Source organism: Callithrix jacchus, chromosome 11 (genome assembly GCF_049354715.1).
Source record: "Callithrix jacchus isolate 240 chromosome 11, calJac240_pri, whole genome shotgun sequence".
NCBI lineage: Eukaryota > Metazoa > Chordata > Mammalia > Primates > Cebidae > Callithrix > Callithrix jacchus.
The window spans coordinates 85,318,288-85,342,429 of record NC_133512.1 but is presented as its reverse complement, the minus strand read 5'-3'; positions in this window follow the sequence as shown (position 1 = coordinate 85,342,429).

Below are 24,142 nucleotides of genomic sequence, written 5' to 3'. Positions count from 1 at the left end.
GCTCAACAAATGTTTGCCGGATGAATACATATGTCACAGTCAAACAGTTTTCTGTCCTGTTCGCATAGGGAGTTCTGAAATCCTTGGCAATTCCAAGGCTGAACTCTTCTTCACGGACTGAAAGCAGCAGGTAAAGACTACAGGGAGAGGGGAGTAGCAAATTTTAAGGCCTCTTGAAGGGAAGAAACCACCTAAGAAGGAATAAGGTTTTCCTCCTAACTGCTTTGAAGACTTGAAGGCACTACATCTTCCGGTCTTCTCACTGGAAAGGTCATCCAGCTGCTGGGAGCATCACTGGGTAAATGCAGGCCAAGAAGATTAATGTAAGAGTCCCACAGTATCCCAATTTCTTATCTGAAACCACAACAAAAAAGCATACACTCTTGATTCATTTCTACCCTTTTAGAAATATTTTTATTAACATCTGTAAAATTACTGTTATGACTGTGAAGCCCTGCATAAGAGCTAAGTTTAAGCTATATTTTTAAAATTATATTCATTGGTATTATGTAATGAGCTTGGAAGCCAAGCTAATCTGGATTTAAACTCCTGCTTCACAGAAAACTAACTGTGTGGCCTTGGGCAAGGCACTTAGCCTCTCTGAGCTACAATTCCTTTAGCTGATGTTGCTTGCCTCAGACGGTTATTATGAAGGTGATCATATAAGACTGAAAGACTTAACCGCAGTTTGCAAGTGTTTAGAACCAGGCCAATTACCAGCTCTGTGATTTTAAGCAAGCTTCTTTACTTTTCTCATCTGTAACACTGGAATAATGTTGTCTAGCTGATAGAATTACCATGATGATTTAATTAGATGATGTATTTTAAAAGCACAGTGGATTGCCTAATGTTTAGTATGTGCTCAACACATGCTTGTCCACTCCTTTTCCCATCCCTTCCCCTCAAATCCTGAAATCTGAGTCTTCTGTCTTATCACTGCCCTTCCATTTGTATGCAACTCCCTGAATCATCATCATGTCTCCATCATCCATTCCATACCTTACATTTGCCTATATCCTAATAACTCATACATAATTTAACTCATACGTCTTACTACTTTGCAGCTACCCTGTTTCTACCTCACACCTCAGTGCTATGGTGCTCACCAAAGGCATTCCATTATGAATTTAGACCAACTCCTTATCATCTCCAAAGCTCTCCACCCCATCTAAACTGAATGTCAAATGTGTCTCTACCATCTTAATCTGTCTGCCATTTACTCAAAGCAAACATTATCCCACTCTCTGTTTTCTTTTTCCAATTTGCCCCTGGGTCTGTGATGTACCCCAACCCTTTCTAGAGTTCATATATCAATATTGGGAGGCTTGGAGCAGGAGGAATTAAAGAAATGCTCTGATTTTCTCTGGAAGTTCTATGCTTCTCCAAAGATGTATCAGATCTTCTCCCACCCACCCTGTCCCTGTCTCACTGACTCAGATTTACAGAGTGACTCTGCTTCTCAAGTGTCTGATGAGAACATCAGGTATCTATGTTTAATAGAATTCTATAATGCTGCAAAACAGCCGGGTTAGGTTTGTAGAGCATGCAGGGAGAAACACCATGCTGCAGGAATTCTCACTTTTTCAATCTTGTCTGGAGAAATTTCGCATCAAGCAAAAGAAGTAAAGCTGATGAAAGGTTGCAGAAGGCTTATGTGTTAAATGACAGAAGTCTGAATTAGACACTTGTTTTTTTAGGGGAAAAAAGGCTGGAAATTAGAGATACTATGTAAGATGTGGCAAGATTTAATGAACTCATGATTGTGAAGGGAGAGATTAAAAGAGCAGGTTCTAAAATGGGCTCAGACTTGGGCCTGTGTGATTGGCACTGGAGTAATATACCCCACAGGGACTGCAGAGTTGAGAAGAGAAGAGTGTGTTCTAGTAAAAAATTAAAACCTTGATCTTTGCCATGTTAAACACGAGGTGGTAATGAGACAGCAGGAAGCTACTTTGGTGAACCAGCAGGAAAACAAGACTTAAGTGGCTGGAGAAGTGGGACATGCAGTGGTAAACTGACTGGTTCATCAGATAATCATACCTTTCAATTACAGAGCATTAAGCTTTACAGTTTACCAAATATTTTCATATACTTTACCTGAATCTTCACAACAATCCTGCAAGGCAGGTATTATTATCCACTTTTTTACACATAAGAGGGACTGAAATTCTGATAGACATTTGCTTTGGCCAATGCACCCATTGCTAACTGCTGGAATTATGATTGAAGCTCAGGTGCCCTTTTTGCTCACCTCAGCGTGTTTTCCATAATCCCAAGCTGGTCCAGTTATGAAAGCTCCCTTGCTTTTGTCCCTTTGGAGATGGAATGGCCCAAGCTTTGTGGAACTATGTTCCCTCAACAACGGTTTATCAAGTATAACTTTTTTTCCAGTTGAAGATCACGTGGCAAGTGACAAAGAGCCTTGGCTCACACTTACAGAATTTCTCCTACACCCTCTAGCATACCGGACATAGAAGGGAAATCTATTCCTCTCTTCTTTTTGCCAGCAAAACAAGGCTTGACACAAGAAACAAGACTTAACCAGGTGACCCTAATTAAATTCTGACTTCTCTAAACCAATTCAGAGGGTCCCACTCCCTTTGCTTATGATGACCGGAGCGGGATGGAGGTGCAGGTAGGTGATGTGGCCAGTGTCCTAGGAGGCACAGGTAAAGTCTGCAGAAAGGTGTTTCTTGTTTCTAAAAAGGTGATCAGGAGGCAGTGTCTCTTTCTTCCTGTAGGAAGTACCATGTCTGAATGTGTTACCAGAACTACATCAAATATTCATAAGGGGAAATCCATTGCAATAAAGATGCCAGGACCAAGAATAAATGGGAAAAAATCTTGAAGACTTCATGACATATTGAAACTTATGCCTTGATAAATCTTGAAACCCTTCCTACCTCTTGACTTACCATTAGGTGAAATAATACATTTTCTTATTGTTGAAGATAATTTTAGATAATTGAGTTTTCTGTCGCTTGTAGAAGATAGCTTCCTAAGAGATACCATCAGCTTGAGTTTTTACTGTTGCAAATTAATTCCTAGACTTTTGACCTAATTATGACGTTTTCCAATAAACTTTTACTAGGACACAAATTTTTAACTGCTCCTCCAATGCAATTGAATATAGTTAATTTTGTCAAGAAATGACCACACAACTGTGGATGTAACTAGGTTATTACATTAAACAACATACAATTCTGAAGGCAGGTTTTCATTTCATGTAATTTTTCATGATTTTATTACCTTCATAAACATATATACCAAGATAAGGATAGGTGATATTTGGCTAGATAGACAGCAAGATATAGACACTTCCAGTGTCTGATCCATTCTCATCGCTCTATAGGAATTCAGCATAATTTTATAATCATCTTTGTGAATGTGCCAGAACTCTCTTTTTTTTCTTAGTCTATAATTTAAAATTGTCTCTAAAGAGCACCTGATTTTCCTTTATTCTTTCTTCATTCCTTTCTCTGTCTCTTTCTCTCTTTTATCAATGCCCTCTTAACAAACACAAGTGAATCTAGAACTATGAGCACAGATGAATGCTGTCAAGAGGGAACCAGTGGGCTATGGACTGCTGAGAAGCATGCCTAGGATGAATGGTTGCACCTCTCTCAGGGGACTTAGGAAAAGAATGTCACCCCAGGAAAGTGTCTGCACATTGTAAGTGCCCTTATAGGGCACAAAGTTTCCAAATACTGCATTTTATTTAATAAACAGCAGATTGCCTCTTTTCAGACTTGCTAAGATGTTAACCTGCATAAAGGGGGAAAAAATAGAAAGAAAATCATATTCCCTACACTGTCCAAATGACTTTTGGTGATGCTTAAATAACAGCTGATGGCTATTTATATATACTAATTCCATTGTCAAATCTAATAATGTGCCAATTTTATATTGTATAGATTCACTTGTATTAAATGTAAACAGTGTCTGTGAGTGATGTGAATGCATTAGCATGATGTAAGTGATATTCATTATATATGAATTGCCAGCTCTGCTCTAGGACCTTATGGTAATGAGATGTTGCTTTTCTTAAAGCTTTCCCAGTCAGTAACCATTTTTAATAAATAAAATAAAATATGGATTTCCTAGAAGACTTTATAGTTCTTTCTTTGATAGGAATATTTTTAAAAAGCAAAGCATGTATCTCAAAAGTAGAGTTTTTTGTGTTGCTTAATCTGGAAGCTATTTCCGTTCTGTTCTTTGGAAGTGTTTTTCTTTACAGCTGCCCACCATGGTCCTTTTAATGGATAAGGTTGGGGGTGGAATGGCTAGATTATATTGTTAGAATTTCTCAGCTTTTGGATTTCCCTTGTTGGTTTGGAAGAAAAAAAAAACAGACTATTTCATTTGAAACATATAAATAATGCCAAATTCCTATTTGAAGTTGTTAGACTGTGATTACCAGTAGAATTATAACCTTATTTATGCAAATCACTAGAGTTCATGGTAAGTCTGACATTTACAGAATTAATGAACTAAATAATTAAGTGACCTAGTAAGCGAATTGGTAAACCAGAACTATTAATCTTTTAATGAATTCTTTACTATCACTTAAATAATAAATTTTTTGCATAATTTTAAAGGATTACAGAAAAGAAACATTAGAATAAGAAACCCATTATGTGAAGGAACGTTACTTTTATAAATCCATCATTATGTCTCTTTTTATTGAATTCATTTCTATTCAGGTTTAGAAAAGTGGCAATTTCTATATTGGTGACTAACAGTCCCCGACTTCGAAGTTTTTTTTCTTCCCCTCACTGAGACAGAGGGTTTAGGATCATTTACTGCTTCAAAAAAACCACAGCCTAAAATGAGTAATTAGCATACAACTATAATTTCAGAAATCCCCTATTTGATGGTGCGCATCACATGTTTCAGAATTTCCAAGCTCTCGTAGGTTAACTAGCACATAAAATAAGGCCTTTGCACTAGTTCTCTTCAAAAAGCATTTCTCTATTCTCCACAAATGATTATCTTTTCCTTCAAATATTCTTTTTAAAAAATCATATCATGGATGTTAAAATAAGTATACTGGACTAAACACAACCAATGTTTAGAACACTGAAATGTCCGGGGTTATATCAGTCAATAATGAGAGGGAAGTGAAAAGATTAGGTTGGGTCTTCAGCATCCATACTAATTGCTTGCAAAGAACTGTCCTGGGTAGAATGAAAGATTGTTGAATAATAAATATTCAATACCTTCCATTACAAAGAAAAATTAAAATGTTTAAATAAAAAGAGAGAATAGCAAAAGAAAGATTTACAATGGTTTTCCCAACTCATATAAAAATAGAAGCTGATTATTGCTTAAATCAAACAATAAATGTTTATCTAACAGATATGTATTGTCACTGTGCTAGTCATAGCAGGACATACAGAAAAAAAAGATGCAGTCCACGAACTTGAAGAAATCATAATTTAAGTGGAAAGAGTTCACTAACACACACAAAACTAATATCAAACTACCTCATGAGAATTAACAATAGTCCCAGTGATTGCATACAAAATTGTTCCACACAAGTTCTACATCTTGCAGCTTATTAGGCTGCAGAGATCAACTCAAGTAGCTTTAGTCAGCAGATATTCTAAGCATCTGTGAACCTCTATTTCTGGCTACACATTCTGAAAATCTTCCTGATAGAGAACATCTAGGAATACTGCATATAATATAATTGTATTCTTTTAAAGCCAGAGCTGAGCTTGCAATAACTTAAAGAAAATTCTCAGTATCCAATGATGACAGAAGATTTCAAACCAAAGTAGACAATGAAGCTGACTCAATGGCTGCCCTTGAGACACGTGCCAGTTCTGCTCACCAATAGCCTCGTAGGGATAGGACAATGCCGGGCTTCACAGAAAGTAAACAGCTGGGATGAGATCCCCACACAGAATTGGGGCCTACAGAGGACTATTCAGTCAATGAAATTGTGGACCGAGAAAAAAATCCTCCCGTTGGCAAATGGAGATGAAAAAGATTTTCATCTAGGCCTGATTATGGGGTAAAGACCTCACTGAGAATTTGTAATCTTACTTGGATTTAAGGATCAAATGTATCCTCCCTGCCATGCTTGGTAAATCCCCAAACCAAGAAGTAACATAAAGCATCCCCAGGTTGATAGCATTCTAGGACACTTAGCCAAAGCAATGTAAGTCCTCTTGTGAGAGTCTTACCTTTAATCCATCCTGAAAGATCCCCCACAAGTAGAAGAAATAAAGTTTTTTTTGGATATAGGGAAACTTGAGCCATAAAAGATATTAATTTAACAGGAAAGATGATGATGATGAGGTCCCAGGAGGTAGAAAGCATGGATGCATCCTCAAAATGGGAAGGTCATGTGGTCCTGGTCCTGGAATGCTGAGGAAAATAAGCTTAGCAGAGAGTAAATGGTAGAAGACGCTGCTCTTTTGTTCAGTTGGTGGAAAACCTTGCATTTTAAAAGAACTTACTCCATCAAATCGGGAAAAAAATTCTCAGACCAACTGGTATGTCTAAAAATGGCCTTAGTTCATTTGACCAATCAAAATGCTCATATTAAAGAAATGGCTAGTGATTTGGCAGATGGGTTTTTTTAAAAAATGAAATATGTTTGAAAAAATCATTTTCCTCTGGCCACATGTTAAGTATCCCACATGTATTGAATATCTTTCTTACTTCTTGGGTTTGCTACTAAGTTCATGATTAGTTGGACCACAGGCCAAACAAATAACAGGAAAATTATTTGCAAAGATACTTGAGACCCAGGGAAATACACCACCTGAGGACACAGCTCTCAAGTTTAAGTACCTTTAGATTTTTGCCCCAAATTACCCAACCTCTACAGGTCAGGGCTTGGGAACACTAAATGTGTTCTTGCCCTTTTCTATGGTCTGAATGTTGGTGTCTCCCAAAATGCATACATTGGAATCTAATACCCAATATGAAAGTATTAATGGGTAGGAATTTGGGGAAAGCAATTAAGTCGTGAGGGCTCCACTTTCATGAATGGGATTAGTGTCCTAATAAAAGAGGCTCAAGGGAACACCTTTGCTCCTTCTGCCATGTGAGGACACAGCAAGAAGGTGACATCATTGAAGCAGAGAGCAAGCACTCAGCAGACACTGAATCTGCTGGTGCCTTAATCTTTGACTTCCCAGCCTGTAGAAATTTCAGCAACAAATGCCTATTGTTTATGAATTACCCAGTCTAAGGCATTGTTATAGCAGGTTGAACTGGCTAACATCCTCCAACTTGCTCTTATTACTTTTGTGAAAGAGTGAGGGGAGGAAAAGTGACAACACCTAGCTTACTGCTTTGAACATAGAAAGCACTTAACACTGTTATATTAATTAACAGTGTAAATTCCTTCCTCTCAGAGCCTAAAGGGAAGTCAGCCGCATTAATATAAGGACTTATAGGGGAAGGTACACAAAGCATGATCAGGCAAGACAGCAGAGAACCTGCCAGGAGAAATATTCCCAATTGGCTCTTATCCTATTGTAGCCAGCATGAACTGGACACTCCATAAAGCTTTGTTAAATTCAAAATATATTTCCTATAACATGGTAAACTTTATTCCACAGAGTACAATTTACTGGGCACCATACTGAAAAGTCAATGCATGCCCTATTGTTAAACCCAGGTTTGGTGGAAGTGCCAATAAAAAACAGTTTCAGGTTAGGGTGGACCTCAGAGTGGGTATTCTCCAGGGGATTTTCACATTCTCATTTGGCATTCAATGGACTTAAACTTTGAAAAACAACCTATTACATCATATTTTTCCGCAAATATTTTCATTACACAATATTTTAATCAGATCAGAAGTCTTTTCAAATAAACTCTCAGTTTCACTTACTTTAGTCATTTACTTCAAGTTCATTGAGGAATGAGTATTTTTAAGCTATAGATGTTATTGTAGTCACAGATGTTTTTATACTGTACAAACTTTTGTACCCAGTCTCAAACTTCACAGGGAGTACAATCCAATTGTTTTTAATGATTATTGTGTCAGTGGGTACGAAGGTCACATGACTGTTCATCGCCATTCAAGGAATCAGGCAGGAACTATCAGCATGTGAGGTAAGACATTTGATAAATTCTTGTAGATGAAAATAAGTTGTTGTTGTTGTTTTTTTTTAATTTCACTGGAGAAGTAGTGAGTAGATATTGCAGGAAGAGCTGTAAAAAATATATACCAACAAAACTAACATGAGAAAGTCTAAAAAGGTGAGGGGAAATAATCTTCAGAAAATCAATCTCATATTTTAACTATATGCTTTATCAAAAATATGTGGAGCTTAGAAATGATCAAACAGTGTGTACAAGTATGTAGACACACCCAGTAGATGTTTATCCTCTGAATTTGTTCAACAAAGCTAGAAGAGGAAAAAAAATCTGTCAAGTCATTTTAAAGATTTATTTTTGAAGCTATAATTTGGGCTGTCTTTTTAAAAAAATGCATTTTATATCCTAATGGTCAAATCAGTTGTGTCATCTAAGGGTGATATTATAAACACAATGTTGCCTATGATGTTTTAAAACTTGAACTGACATTGTAGCTAAATGAACAAAAGAAAGACCAAAAAGGGAAACTTCAGAAATAGTCCTGTGAAAAGAATCCTTAGCATAAGACCACATCTATTAGTGGGTACTACATTGGACCATAGTCTAGAGAACTGTCTTTATGATTAATTCCCATCTCTGCTTCTGAATCGATCATGCAGTGATCTGCATTGATTATTAAGGTGGTTGAAATAACTGGATCAGACATGGCTTACCAGTGCAAATTGGCTAATTCATCAACACATAAAGATTTCAGAAGAACTCTTAGTGATTGTCACATATCACCAGGAAAGGAATAAACACATTTTATTTTAGAACTTTAGACTTGATATTCTTCACAATAGTAAAACCCTGTATTTAATCCCAAATCACTTACGTGTAAATCAAAAGACTCGCTTTTTGGTGGTTGAATTGTCTCTCAGAAGAACCACTGGGGTGATCTACTCCTTTAATATGGCCTGCTAGTCAGTTATTAGAAAATTGTGATTTGGTTACTCTAAAACAAACCAATCTTTAATTACAATAGGCCTTCATAATAAATTTCCTGAGACTCTGAACTTAATGTAAAGCAAAATTAACTTGGAAAGATCCACTTGTACTTCCATCTATTTCTAATAAAACCTTCTAGTGCTTCATATTATTCTTCAACCATATAAATTAGAAATGTTAATTGAGAAGTTAAAACAAAGTTGAATCCCAACACAATTATTGAAAGCTAAGTTCTGAGCCTAAAGAAAAATTTTTTTAAAAAAGGCATATGAAGATTTAAGTGTTTCATACCATCCTGTGCTACCTTAAGTTATATATGTGTCTGTAAAAGTGTATATCTCTTTTATTTTAACATGTAATTCAATAAAAAGAAAAATGTGCTTGAGAACTATGGTAACTTACCAAACTCAAAATTAACAAGAAACCCACAAGGGCTTTCTAGTTGGTTACTAGCAAGTAGAATGATTTGGGTTTTGAAGACACGGGTCCACTGGGAATTGGCCTGATCTGGATTCATGGGAATTCTTTTCCTAAGCAGTTGGCACCAAGTCCATGTGTTTCTTATGTTGTGAAGTATCTCCCAGTCCCCAGTTATGTTGCATCACAGAGGTCTCCAAATTTACTATTAGGACATATTTAAAGATGAATGAAAATTCTTGAGAGTGATATATGAGGAGATCCAAATGAGCATTGTTTAGAGAAGAGCTACTGACACTTGTTTCACTTGTTTTTGTAAAGCAAATATAGTATGACGCAAAATTACTTCTGACAGCAACCAACCGCCAACTGTTTAGATCGGTTCAATTCGTCATATGCTGGGACTCCCCATGCTACTTCTGTCTTCAAAAAGAAGCTCTTCAGATTGGCAGTGAGGGAATATTTCCTTTGAACGTTTAAGTAATATTTAAAGATAGAAAAAAGATATAAATGCTAATAATTAAAAAGTAAATGAATAATACCCAATGCAGAATACTTGAAAGGCATGGTAGATTCTTACATTCCCAGAAAGTGGCAGCCAAATGTGCTAAGCTTCTTTTAATATTCTTAGTTTCTTCTAATATATACAGTGAGAAGTACACAATTGAGGGGAAATTATAAGAAATATCATGTAAAAATAAATTTGCACAATTAACAGTAAAAAAAAACTTGTTTGACTATTCTAGAACATTTGTTCATTTCTCCATGTTAGCATAGTTCTAGACAGAGACTAAAAGTGGGGAGACATTAGCAGGGAGTGAATAGGAGGGAAAATGAAAGGGAGCAAACCAACACTATGCTTCCAAAAATGTGTATTACCATTTAGAAACTGTTTAGAAATTATGGTTTAACACTTGAGCTGTGAATAGGGACAGCATTATAACAGATTATTCTGATAATAGCAAGGAAACAATGTCTTTTACCACTCTCTTAAGACCAATAATTTTGAAATTCCATCTTTTGTTAGTTTATCAGTAACAGTAATTAAAAATAAACAACTTCTCTAAGCGTTTTTACATACTAAATAGTTTCATTTTTATCACATTGTAGAAAATGTTATACTGCTTTAGTCATATTCCTCATGTTTAAGCCGAAGTCTACATGTAATCTAAGTTAAAATCATATACCCAAATTAAGAAGTGGTAAGTCTCACCTTCAGAACTTTGATAAGCATGGTGACTATGTGAGATAAAGTTGATTTATGACCTTGCTGCTTAGTTATGTCAGAGATACTTGCTTAGGAGATCTGGGGACCATTTCTTCAACTAGTCATCTTCCAGAATGTTTCTGAGCAACAACCATTCCAGTCAATGAAGAACCTTCACTGTTAGCTCACTAACAGCTTTAATTACCTTTAAAAGTCAGCAGGACAACATATAAATGTTCGCTTTGTATTAAATGACTCTCCAGATGAAAGCCTCTTAATCTTTTTAGAAAGAGGCTGACTTCATTGCCATCAAGAATTCTTACTCAGGTGAAGGCATGACCCACACAAAAATTTCCCTTTGCCCTTTCGGCTATCCAATAAATAATCTAAGGTTGGAAGTAATGGTAAATTAAGGAAAGCAAATCTAGAAAAAGACTTAATGTTGTACATAATTAGAAAAAGAGGTTTCTGGAAAGCCCAAGTGAAGCTATGAAGATCAGACCCTAGAAATTCAATATCATAGAAAATGATCTTAAGCAGAAGGCTGATTGCTCAGTATTTGTTCTGGTTAGTCATGAGCCATCCATTAATTTGCCCTTTTATTCTGAAAAAATGTTTCCACCATTTACCAAGTAACAGATGCTATCTATATGGAGGACATGAGGCACACACACTAACATGAGTAATAAGGACATATGAATAGATAGGAAGACAACGGGGTAGGTTGGTGATACAAGAAATGCATAGGGGCTTAAGCATAGGAGGGGCATCTAACCCAGCTATAGGTGAGGAGGGAGTAAGGGGATAGAAAAACATCTGGAGAAATGACTGAAAGATGAGTAGAATTCACCAAGTAGGGGGAGAGCAGAGGAAAAACAGTTTATGTGTATGTTTAGAGAAGGTAGAGAGGATAAGGAAGATGCCCACATATGGGTGTTGTAGGGATGTGATGTGTTAGCAGTGGTCAGTGTAAACTCACTGTGGAAAGCATTAAAAGCCAATAATCAGCATTTAACAGGAAAATAAGACCTCCAGGCTCTTGTTTTTGAAAAGCACCCTGGAAACTTTGTGGTAGGTGAATTGGAGAAGACAGACCAGAATCCTGATATAAATGGAATAGAAATCATGCATTCCAGAGCCAATGGAGTCCAGAACCAAGTTGCCAGGGAGCTGAAATACTAGACATGGAACCTTTAGCCATAGGGCTATGGGCTGGTTCAATGAGGACTCAGAGAGCTTATATGATAATTCCAGTCTCTCTGAAAGGATGGTCTTTCTTGCTCAACTTCTTAAGCATTACATGCACTTCATTACTCATTGGTGTCAAGTTGTTTGAAGTACATTCATTTTCTTTTTAGTATCTTCCCCACAATTGTGGAACTGGATATATCTCCTTCTCACTGAGGAAGCCAAGGTCCTTCCTGAACACACTTCCCTCCCTTACCAGGAAAAGCTCCCCATTTCTCCCCAGCATGAATCTAAATCTCACCCTCTGGGATAATTTCCTCATACCTCCCCACTCCTCTCCCCTGGGCTTCCTCGTTATTAAAGACTCATTGCCCTAGATAATTCTGTTCAAACTCCCTGGTGTCATTGTGATTTCCCAATTAAGGATCTCTATCCCACAAGAATTATAGCTGGAATTGCCTGGGTCTGCCTGGCTTCAGGGCATAAGTTCTCTTCTCTACACTGCTCTTCTGAGGAAGGTCTGTAATCAGATCTTGGAGCCATGCTTGAAAAACAGCAAGCCCGACAAACCACAAGGCTTCCTATTATCACAATCCTTAATTTTATCTTGGTCCAGAACTTCTTCAAGAATCCCCAAAGGAATGAAAAAACAGTTAAACTAGTAGTGTCTGAGGTTTAGTGACAAGTTACAAAGTGAAGGGCATTGTGCTAAATGCTTTAAATGTGTTATTTAATCTTCACAGTATTTCTGTGAGGAATGCACTAACTCAGGCTCAGAAAGTTTAAGTTACTTGCCAAAGACCATGCAGGATGACTTTTATACTGCTCCTCCTTCATCTCTTGCAATTGCGCCCTCTATCCCTTATTGAAAAAGCATCTAATTCAACACATTTATTTCTTTGTAAGTCCCATGCAAATTCTGGTTATGTTTGCATAGCCATTAGTTAAGTCAAATATAATTCAAAAGTTCTAGTTATCTCTTCTTTCATTCATTCATTCAAACTCTTAATTTGCACTTGCTATTTGTGCTAGGCATTAGAATTCATGGAAGAGTAACAATCCCTGCTGTAGCGGAGCTCCCAGTTTTCCACTGTGGCTCCACAAGCATAATGAACTAGTTTCCAAACTTCACCAACAAATTGAAAGGTTTCCATCCACAGGGTTGAATGAAAGCTGGATAATCCACATCTCTGATTTTTCTTCTTCTGCCTTCTTACTCATCACTCTCCCATGGACTTTATTTCTCCATTCACCAACTGGCTTTGCCAAAATACCTAGTCATCTTGGTCATATTGATGGCTTAATTTCAGTTAGGGACTGACACACAAAGGGTTTGACTAGCTATTTGACTTAATTGAACACAGTTGATCCTTAGGAAAATATCCAGGGGCCCAAAGGAAAACTAAAGAAGAGCCCCAGCTGTACACATGTCAGTCAGTACTTGGGATTTTCATAAAGGAATTATTATTGCCCCTTGAAATTTTGAAGTCTCTTCTACACATTTATTTTAGACACCCATCACCAGGATTCCAGCTATTTTCCTTTACAGAGCTATGACATATGGAAGGTCTTCAATGAATGCTATTATTGTTGATATTAATGGTATGGGCAATAATGATAAACGGTCATAAGTTTCTATGCCGCTCGAGGATAAAAATCTATGCTAAATATACAAGAAAAGTAATTATAAGTATAATTTACTTTAAATGCATTTATTCATGTTGTCATGTATTTGCTTTATTTGTGTTTGCACATTGCAGCAGGCTATAGTTCCAAAGTCCAATACCAATAATAATGAAAAAAATACAACTCAGTCTTTGACTGATATGCAGATAACATGCAAGAAATGCCTGGAAGAATCAGAAATGGACAATTAGCACAGAGAAAATAAAAATTGTTCTAAGGTAGTGCAACATGCCTGATAGACAACTGTATTTGCACAGCCTCACTCTACTTCCATCTTCGGAAATGCTGCCACTGGGCTCCAAGGATGCTCAGATCTGTGTGTTTCAGAGTTTGCTGTTAGAGCTACTCCACTGTCTTGGGCACTGGAAGTAAATTCCTTTCAAATAACAACATTCACAAATTACTCACTTCTTTCTTTCCAGTAAGTCATTAGATAGTAGAAAATTATGAGAAAAGAAAAATGAAAAGATAAAAATGAAAAAAATAGAAGATAAAATATGTTTTTATGCTTTATTGAAATTCATAAGAATTGACTGTCACTGTTAGATAATGAAACTGCCCATTATCAATTTCCTGTTGTTCCTTTCTTCCTCACAGAATGCGTGGGTGGTGGGGGAAAGGACAGCAGAGGTGCACTTAGTTAAAATATTCTATTTGCCCGATTCTCTAACTCCTAAGGAGGGCTATGTGCCATAGTTATGGCCAGTGACATGTAAGTAAACATCTGTCGGGATTTGTAAGAGAACTTTTGCTTTACCAATATAAACGCTTCCCCTTTCTTGTTCTTTTTCCGTTTTCTTCCTTTCCAGAATGCAGAGTTAAGGCTGAAGATGTATCAGTCTTCTTGTGATCACAAAGCAACAAACACAGGAATGAAAGCCGTGTGCTAAAGAAACAGGAGCAAAAGGTAGAGCACTGAGTATTAATGACATCTGACCATTACATGTAACTGAATCTTAGATGATGCTTAGGATTTTATTTATTTATTTATTTATTTTAAGACAGGGTCTAGCTATGTTGCTTGGGCTGGAGTGTAGTGGCCCATTCCTAGCTCACTGCAGTCTCAAACTTCCCAGCTGAGGCAATCCTCCCATCTCAGCCTGAGTACCTGGAACCACAGGCGTGGACCACCATGCTGGCCAATTTATTTGTCTCACTATGTTGTCCAGGCTGGTCTCAAACTCCTGTGATCAAGTGATCCTCCTAGTTCAGCCTCCCAAAGTGCTGAGTGTTATGAATATGAGCCAATGCATTGGATAAAAATAAAAAGGACAAAAAAACAAAACCCATCTGTATCCACAGCAAAACTGCCTCCGACATCTCTGTCATGTGTGGTTCAAATAACTGTTAGGAATATTTGACCTGTGCTCACTGAAGATTTTTTTTTGTCATTGTTCCAATGTCTACCTTCTACTGAGGATATAGAAGCCACATAAATAGCACAATGTGCTTTAGTTTAGAAACTGAGCATACACAGAGATCTTGACCTGCCAGACCCCTGGAGTGGTGGGTCAACTTCTGGGCAGACAGGGAATAAAGCCTTGAAGAAGTGAGTACACACAAGGAGACTAAGACCCCTTTACTCTCCCTCAGGGAGTAATTACTCACTCTATAAGGTGAACACAGTTGTGTCCCTCCCTGGCAGCTGAGCAGGACAGGAGTGAGGGCAACCTCTCCTCTGAGTACCCTGGGGGGTGTGTGGCAAATGCCCTCCTGGACATGCTCTGCCGAAGAAGTTCTTAACAAAAGCAGTTCCCTGACTCATGTCACCCAAAGCCGTCTTAACAAAAAGCTAGAACTGGCGTGGGAAACCTGTAAAGTGGTGGACATAAAGGCTTCAATAATGGCATCTGAAATGGATGAAGCCCCTGTAGCTATCTGCTGCCAAGAACGGCACACAGAAAACCTCTATCTGTAATCCAAAGGCAGCATCCTTTGATAGGTCAGCTGCAGTAAACGAAGAGAGAATGTGATGCAGAATGTGGATCACACAGTGCAATGGTCACTGCAATTTAAACACAACCTTGTGCACATGTTTTCCTGATAGCAGCAAGGTGCAGCACAATAAGCATTCAAAGGGTAGGCTTCCCAGGCTGTTGGATGCTAAGGAGGCTGCCACAGTATTTAAGAGCACGTGACGACAAAGTAGGGACACATGGGCACATTACTGACAGAGGGCTCTAATGATGCTTCAGACTTCAGCACTAGCTAACTTAGGGAGAGCACACTCAAGTGCCCACAAGGTAGGTGGCCCACCCTAAAACCTGCTCTCCAATTCCTTAAATTATGTGGTCCCTTCATTCTGTCTTTATTAGGATGAATGACAGCAGTACAAGTAAGAGGTGAAGTGATTAATATGTGAGCTCTGTGATGGGGAGGAATAAAGGAGTGGTGAGACTCTAGTGAACTGGAAGGTCCATATCACATCTAGAGGTTGCAGGTATCACATAGCTCTGCTCATTGTTCTTCTGCAGGCCCAGTATTTCAAAGTTCTTTCTTGTTCTTTCAAGAAAATCCAGCAACTCTTAAGGAAATCTCTAAATATTTAAACATATTTCTGGTCAAACAAAACATGTCTGCATGTTGGATGCAGCACATGGACTGCCAATTGGAGAGTTCATATTGTAAAAATGTAAATGCATTCATACTAGTGTTGAATGCCTATGATAGACAGTTTGTCTTCACATTTTAACCTCTGTTTCCTCTTTTCCTGTTTCCTTGCCCATCTCTAAGTTCCCATCCTTTCTTTTATCCTTTCCCATGCTCTCAACTGGACTACAGTCATCAGTAAGAATGAAGTATTACCTGTCTCGAATTATTTACATCTGCAATTAGATAATTTCTGTAAGAATCCTACAAGGGACTCTACAGGCAGAATATTAGAGGAGAGATCAGGGCAGTCCAGCACCTCTCATATCACACAATACACCTTTAGCAACTCCTGCTGGTATTCCATCAAGTGAAGGCCACACATTCCTCTGTTCACAACCAAACACATATTTATCCACACCTGTAATAACTGTGATTGTCCAAATAACAACATAAGAGATAAATAGACAGCCCTCAGGAGTGGTAGATAAAATTCAGTGAATCTAAACTAGTTGGCACATTTTAGGCTTATTTCCTGGGTTGGGTTTCAGTTCACTCTGTATCCACAGGATATGTTATGATGGAAAATTCCACCACTGGCTCCCAATTGCATTCCAACTTGGATCTAAGAACCGGTTTCATCAAATCAAACTGGAACTAAAATACAGACATGTTTGGCTACATCATCACACAGTAATAATAATCATAAAATCTTCCAGTACAGTATTTCTTTAGAACTTACAAAGCACTTTCATATCTATAATTTCATTTGATCCACCAGGCTAGTAGAAGCACATAGAATAGTTCATGAATGTGAACAAGTCCCTTAACACAAATCATAAACAGAGGCATAATTTTAAAAATTACCTTGTAAAAACTTGTTAGAATCAATGCACACACAGCTAAGCAGGGTATGGTAGTTTTAAAATTTATTCACAAATTCTTTGATATTTCTCAGTTCAGGAGATAGAGCTTGACTATTCTGTCCTTGGGTGAGGACTGGTCTCAGTGACTCACTTCTAGTGAGTAGGATGTCACAGAAGCAACAGTATGTCCCTTTGAAATTATGCCATTAAAATACCCCAGCTTTCGGCTGGGCATGGTGGCTCATGCCTGTAACCCCAGCACTTTGGGAGGCTGAGGCGGGTGCATCATGAGGTCAAGAGACCGAGACCATCGTGGCCAACATGGTGAAACCCCGTTTCTGCTTAAAATACAAAAATTAGCTGGTCATGTTGGCGCACGCCTGTAGTCCCAGCTACTCAGGAGGCTGAGGCAGGAGAATTGCTTGAACCCAGGAGGTGAAGGTTGCAGTGAGCCGTGATCCCGTCACTGCACTCCAGCCTGGCGCCTGGCTACGGAACAGGATTCTGTCTCAAAAAAAAGAAAAAGAAAAAAACAGCTTAGCTTTTGTCTTTGCGGGCTCTCTTTCAGGCTTAGATCACTTGCTTTGGTAGAAGCCAGATGCTGTATCATGAGGACACTTATGCACCTACAGACAGGCCCACAAAGTAAGGAACAGAGGCCTCCAGCCAACAGCCAATGAGAAACTAAAGCCTGGCAACAACCATGGGGATGATGTTCTTAGTAGCAGATCATTGAGCCTCCAAATGGCTGCGTTCCTGGCCAATAGTGTAATTGGAACTTTATGAGCAAGGCTGAGCCAGAACCACCCAGAAAAGCCACTCTCAGATTCTGACCTTCAGAAACTGCGTGACATCATAAATGCGTGTGTTTTAGGCTGCTAAGATTTGGAGGAATATTATTACACAGCAATAAATAATTAGTACATGGGGTAATAATTGATGTTACTACGACTAGGTACTCATCTGAAAAAAGGTAACATTGGATACATACTTATACTATTAAACAGGACAGATTTTAACTAGGTCAAAAATTTAAAGGTAAAATATGAAATGTTTTAAATTATTTTTTAAAATGGTCTGATTCCTTTACACCTGGGTTTCTCAATCTCAGCACTGCTGACATTTTGGGCTGGGTAATTCCTGTTGTAAGATGCTTTCCTGTGCATTGTAGCATATTTAGCAGCATCTCTAGCCTCTATCCACTAGATACTAATAAGCCATAGCCAATTGCGATCATCAAAATTATCTTTAGACAACAGAGCGGAGGAGGAAACGAATTTTCAAATTATGATAAAAAGAAAATACACACACGATCATAGGAAAAGTCAAAGGACAAGCGACAGGCTGGGAGGAAAATCCTTGCAACTCATATCACAGGCAGCTGACTAACAATTGAATAGAAAAATGGGCAAAGGACCAAAAGAGGAAATTCCTAGTAAAAGAAGTACAAGTGAACCTTAAACATACAAAATAATGCTCAGTCTCATTCAAAACAAGATAAATTTGAAATCAAAACTGAACAGGTACCTTCTTTACTTATCAAAACTGGCAAAAATCCCTGAGTTTGTTGATACACTCTCTGGTCACAGCTGGGAAAACAAGAGAAATGAATATTCTCATACATTGTTGATGGGAGTACAAAATAGTTAAACTCTAATGAAGTACGATTTAGTACTATCTTCCAAAATTACAAGCACATTTATTTTTTGACCCAGCTATTCCATTTCTAGAAATTAGTTCTTAGCGATACGCCTGTTCTTGCTTTCTGCCATGATACTGGAACTGTGGCTGGCATGTGGTTGTTCCACTGGAGGCTGCAAGTGGAGTCTGCATTTCCCACCCTCAGTTGCAGCTAACAGAAGCTATGTTGCTAAGTCTTTGCGTGGAACATAACTGGAACATGAGATGTTTGCTGGTTCCAGGTCTGGACCTCTTCATGTTGGACACACACTTCTGCTCTTCCTCATTATCTTTATTTCCTTTCCTGTGACCTGAAATAATGGATGTGCCCATGATCCTCTTTCAACCATGCAGACTACGACCTTGAGAAAGTGGAAGGAATGAGATTAAAGCTCCTGAAGGAGCATAAGAAACAAACCACCACCAAACTAGACACTCCCTTCCCCATGTGGACTGCTGCATGAGAAAAATAAACTTGAAGTCACTGTATGTCTGGATTTCTTTCACAGAACAGCTTAGCCTTTACTACGTATGTGCTCACATATGAAATGACATATAGACAAGGTTACTCATTCCGACATTGTTTTACATAGTAAAAGATTAGAAACATCTCAAATTTCCATTAATAAAGGGCTAGAGGTTGGCACAGTGGCTCACGCCTATAATCCCAGCACTGCGGGGCCAAAGTAGAAGGATCACTTGAGCTCAGGTGTTCAAGACCAGTCTAGGCAACAAAATGAGACCTCATCTCTGCAAAAAAATATGAAAAAAAAATTAGCAGGGTGTGGTGACACAGGCTTATAGTCCCAGCTAGTCAGGAAGCTAAGTTGGGAGGATAACTTGAGCTCCGGAAGGTCAAGGTTGCAGTGAGCCATGATCACAGCACTGCACTCCAAGCTGGGTGACAGAACAAGACCCTGTCTCAAAAAATAAAACAAAATAATAATAATAATAATAATAAAAGAGTCTGGATATATAAGCTATGGCATATCCACAGAATTAAGTCCCACATAGGTATTTAAAAAGTGAAGAAGACCTCTCTACATTCAAATAAATAGACCTCCTGGACATACTGTTAAAAGAAAAAGATTTGACACAAAGCACTGATTTCCAATAAGATCATACATCCCTGGTGTTGGGCTTGGGCGTGTGACATGCTGTAGCCAGTGGAGTAGGGGGATGCAGGTAGTGCTTGAGCTTCCTGTGACACCATTATTTTCCACCAGCTACCATGGGAGAAGCATGTCCCAGAAAGCAGCTGGTCCTTTGGCCTGGGCTCCAGAAAAAGATCTAGAAAACCTCTTGCTCCCAGAAGCAGAGCTGCAGCCCACGTGCAAAGTAAGTAAGAAAGAAAATTGTGTTTTGTCCATCACTGACATTCAGGGCTTGTTTGTATTTGCAAAGAATAATCTAGCAAAAGTCAAGGAGTTTCCTGTTCATAAGCTACATGTTGTTTAAGAAAGGGAATTATAAGAATTTATATCTCTTGGGGAGGCCAAGAAGGAGGATCACTTCAGGCCAGAAGTTTGAGACCAGCCTGGAGAACATGAGACTCCATCTCTAAAAAAAAAAAAAAATTAATCATCCAGGGTAGCCTGTGCCTGTGTTCCCAGGTATTCTAGAGGTGGAGGTAGGAGGATCACTGGATCACTTGAGCCCAGGAGTTTGAGACTTCAGTGAGCTATGATCACACCACCGCACTCCAGGCTGGGTGACAGAGGGAGACCTTATTTCAAAAAAAAAATCATTTTATATTTAAATTTACTTTTATAAAGAAATTCTGGGAAGACATATGAAAAACTGAAGACAATTTTTACATCATAATAGAAAGCAGAGATAATAGGATGAACAGACAGGGAGGAAGCAAAGTTTGTCAATTTTAAGTATATTTTTAAATTGTTTTCACTTTTCACCAATGTGAATGTATTACCTAGTCAAATAAATAAAAGGTACTCATAAAATTTAGAAGTTACAAATGAGCAAAAAATAAAACAACAAAATATCGTAATGACCAGTTGAAGCTGTTATCAACATTTTGCTATATCTACTTCTTGTTTTTTGATTCTGTATTTTTGAAATGAAAATGGATTTGTGCTGCACATATTGTTTTCTAACCTTTCATTCCCACCTACCAGTAAACAAAGGCCACTTCTCAAATGTTCAGTAACGTGGGACATCCAGCTCACTTACTTGATCTTATTCCAATAGACTATAGAAAGTTCTAGCAGGGACTGTGCAGAGACTCATGCACATGAGTCTTGCAGCCAGTCTTCCTGTGTCTTCAGGTCATCCTGTTTGACTAAGAAGTCCCCAGCCCTGCAAGGACAGACATGATTGTGAGGGAGGATGTGAGCTTTTGTCTACAGAGCCAGGTCAACCCAGGGGCTCATGTATGACTCTAGCAGTGGTAATGGCAAAAGGGATTCTGGTTGTGTTTTACATGTGGTGAGTATCTTTCTTCAAGGTTTTGATAAAGCCATGGGTGAGTGCCTTCTTCCTAAAGACTTTTTTACTGTTTCTATATGATCAAAAATTTCCATCTCAAGCTAAAGTGGAAGTGGTAAAAAAAAAAAGAAAGTTTTATCAAAAAACACAGAAAAAATTTCTGCTGTCTCAGGAATATCTTAAGAAACTATGCTAAAAATAGGAGGAATTTGATACTGAGATTCAGTTTTTGCATCATCCAGCAAGAAATGAGGTCACACACATTGGGAGCAAGGCTTTGGGTACCTATACCAGCAAGTTGGAACTAAACAACAATGGCCCTATCCCTACAGCATTGTATTGAATGGTATTTGTATTTTATCCCTATAACACAGGTCACTTTTCAACTTAACACATGTCAGCTTTGCACTGTTAGTGAAAAGAAGGACATTCTGATAGCATGGATGTGTATGTTTTGAATAATATAAACTAAAATCCACATGTAACATTCAATTGCAAGAATGTAGCACCGGTGTACCCAATGGAGGGAATTACTGTCAGGGTGTGTTTCTTATTCCTCTAAAGATCCAGAGAATCGACTCAACTGGCCTGGAGGAGAGGGGTCCCTGCAGACTTACCAGTGCTTTAGAAGCCCCAAGGCAGAATTTTCAATGCTAGAAGGTGATTTCGAGGGCTATATTAGCCCATAAGCATGCCCATGAGGACTAATGGGAATGCTGTAAGATAAAAAATTATATATTACAAAAGACAAGGTGAAGATGAAACAGATTCAGACTTCCCTAGCAGGTCTAAATAATTTAAAAGCACAAAGCACAGGCTTCTAGGTTGGGTTAAACACATCCAGCTGTGAATCAGAAGACCTATGTTTTATGAGTTTAACATTTTGGATAGTAAGCAAGAAGGAGGGGGTGGAAAGCCATTCTGGAAGAGTAGACAAGAGAATTTTGGATTCTTGCTTTTTACTGACAGAGCAAACAAAAATTATGAAGATGGCTGATAAAGGTAGAAATAACTACTCAGCTAAACATAGAAGAAATAGTATGAAAAGGACTTTTCCAAAGAACCTTCAGCATTAAGCCCCATTGTAAGAGGGCAATGAAGTAGCTTAACACCCATGCCTTCAATATCCTGTATCACAGAAATACATGGTGTCTCACTATGGACACATAGGTGAACTCTGAACATGACACTAGTGAGAATTTTATCATTGACTTTTGTGGGGTAAACATTTCCAAATTCAACTTTTGTGTTTATATCTCTAGAGTATTCTAGGAGACATGAAACAGGTGAGAAGGCAACGATGGAGTCGGAGTAACAGAGGCAGGAAGTGCCAGGTGGCCACCATTGTTGCAAGCACTAAGTGTGACCACTGCCCTGCTTGTAGGGGAAACAGAGGCAGGAAGACATATAGCAGTATCAGAAACTGCCTTATATGAAGGTGACAGAGAGAAGGAATGGAAGAAGAAAGAAGAAGAGGGGAAGATGCTAATGACAAAAACCCAGAAATTGTAAAAATAAGGCTTTCCCAGTCTCCATCCAGCTATTTCAGGGCCATGTGTCTGGGTAGCCGGCATCCTGAAGCACTTGGGCAAGTTGGCACTTATAGCGTGGAATTTTTCTGCCAAGAAGTCCTGTCCTTGACAACCTTCTAAAGCTCATTCAGAGAGACACTGTTGTCTCTGCAAGTGTTTGGTAGTTATGAAGCCAGGGCAGCCTCTGGCTAAGAGTGATACTGAATCCATGATAAAGCCACAGAGGGAAAACTTCACACTTTCCTCGAAGACATGTCTCCTGAAGCTGTTAGGAGTTATTGGCTGGTGTGTGGGCCGTCAAAATGAAAACACTTTTTGAGAAAAAGTATCCTGTTTCTCTGCCATATGCTTTAATCATTGCAGTCGATATTTTTGCCAGGTAATCTTAGTATCTCTCCTTATTTTGTATGTTCACATTACATTATCATTATTTTTCCCTGACTGAGCCATTTTGGGTGCATACATGACTAATTATAGTTTGGGGATAGAAATTTAATAATTTGACATTTGTAGAGAAGCACTCACTTCTTAATTGTTGTCAAATCACACCTAACTAATTTATGCCTTAACATGTGACAGGAGCTAGAAGTGCTTACACTACATAGAGTGTGAGATCTGGGCCAAACACCAAAGAAAACTCACAGATTCATTGTCTGCAATACCTGAACCCATGAAAGTCGTGTCATGAAACTACTTTTGTTGCAGACACAACTGGCACTGCTGTCAGCATACTGTTTCCATGGATTGTTTTAACAGTCTGGGTCACACACTGGAGTGTTACAGGTACCACCTATTGCCAAAGTGCATATATTTTTCTCAGTCAATATTTAACCCATTGTAAATTATTTACTTAAATACTTTTGGTAGGAGGGGTTTCCTCTGGTCATTTCAGCTCGGACTCTTACAGGGTTGCAGATGGGGGTCACTTGCTCCCTGTCAGATCCTCTATATTGATTTGTAAGCATTTGCTGCATCATTTCCTCCTGTGACATTTTTGCTCTGCAATTCCCATTCCATTCAGATGATCAGCTACCGAGTTTCTGACCATTTAAGCATTTATCATCCAAGGTCACAACAACTCTTTTTTGGTAACTTTTATTTTCTTAGAACTCATAATTTTTACTGTGGTAAAATGTACATATATAACATAAAACTTACCTTTTAAAGTACACAGTTCAGTGGCATTAAGTACATTTACAACGTTGTGCAACCATCATCATAATCCATTACCAGAACGTTTTCATATCTCAAACTGAAACTCCATGCTTATTAAACCATAACTCCCCATTCCTCACTCCCCACTGCTCCAGGAAACCTCTACTCTGTTTTCTGTTAAAACCACATTTTTGTGTATTTACCTGGTATATAAAAAGGGAAATCCATCAGCATTCATAGGTGAATTGGCAGACAAGACCATAGGTGAACTGGGAAAGAACATGGCTCAAGGTCTCTTGTCCTGAGTTCCTGTCTTCCTCATGCTCCTA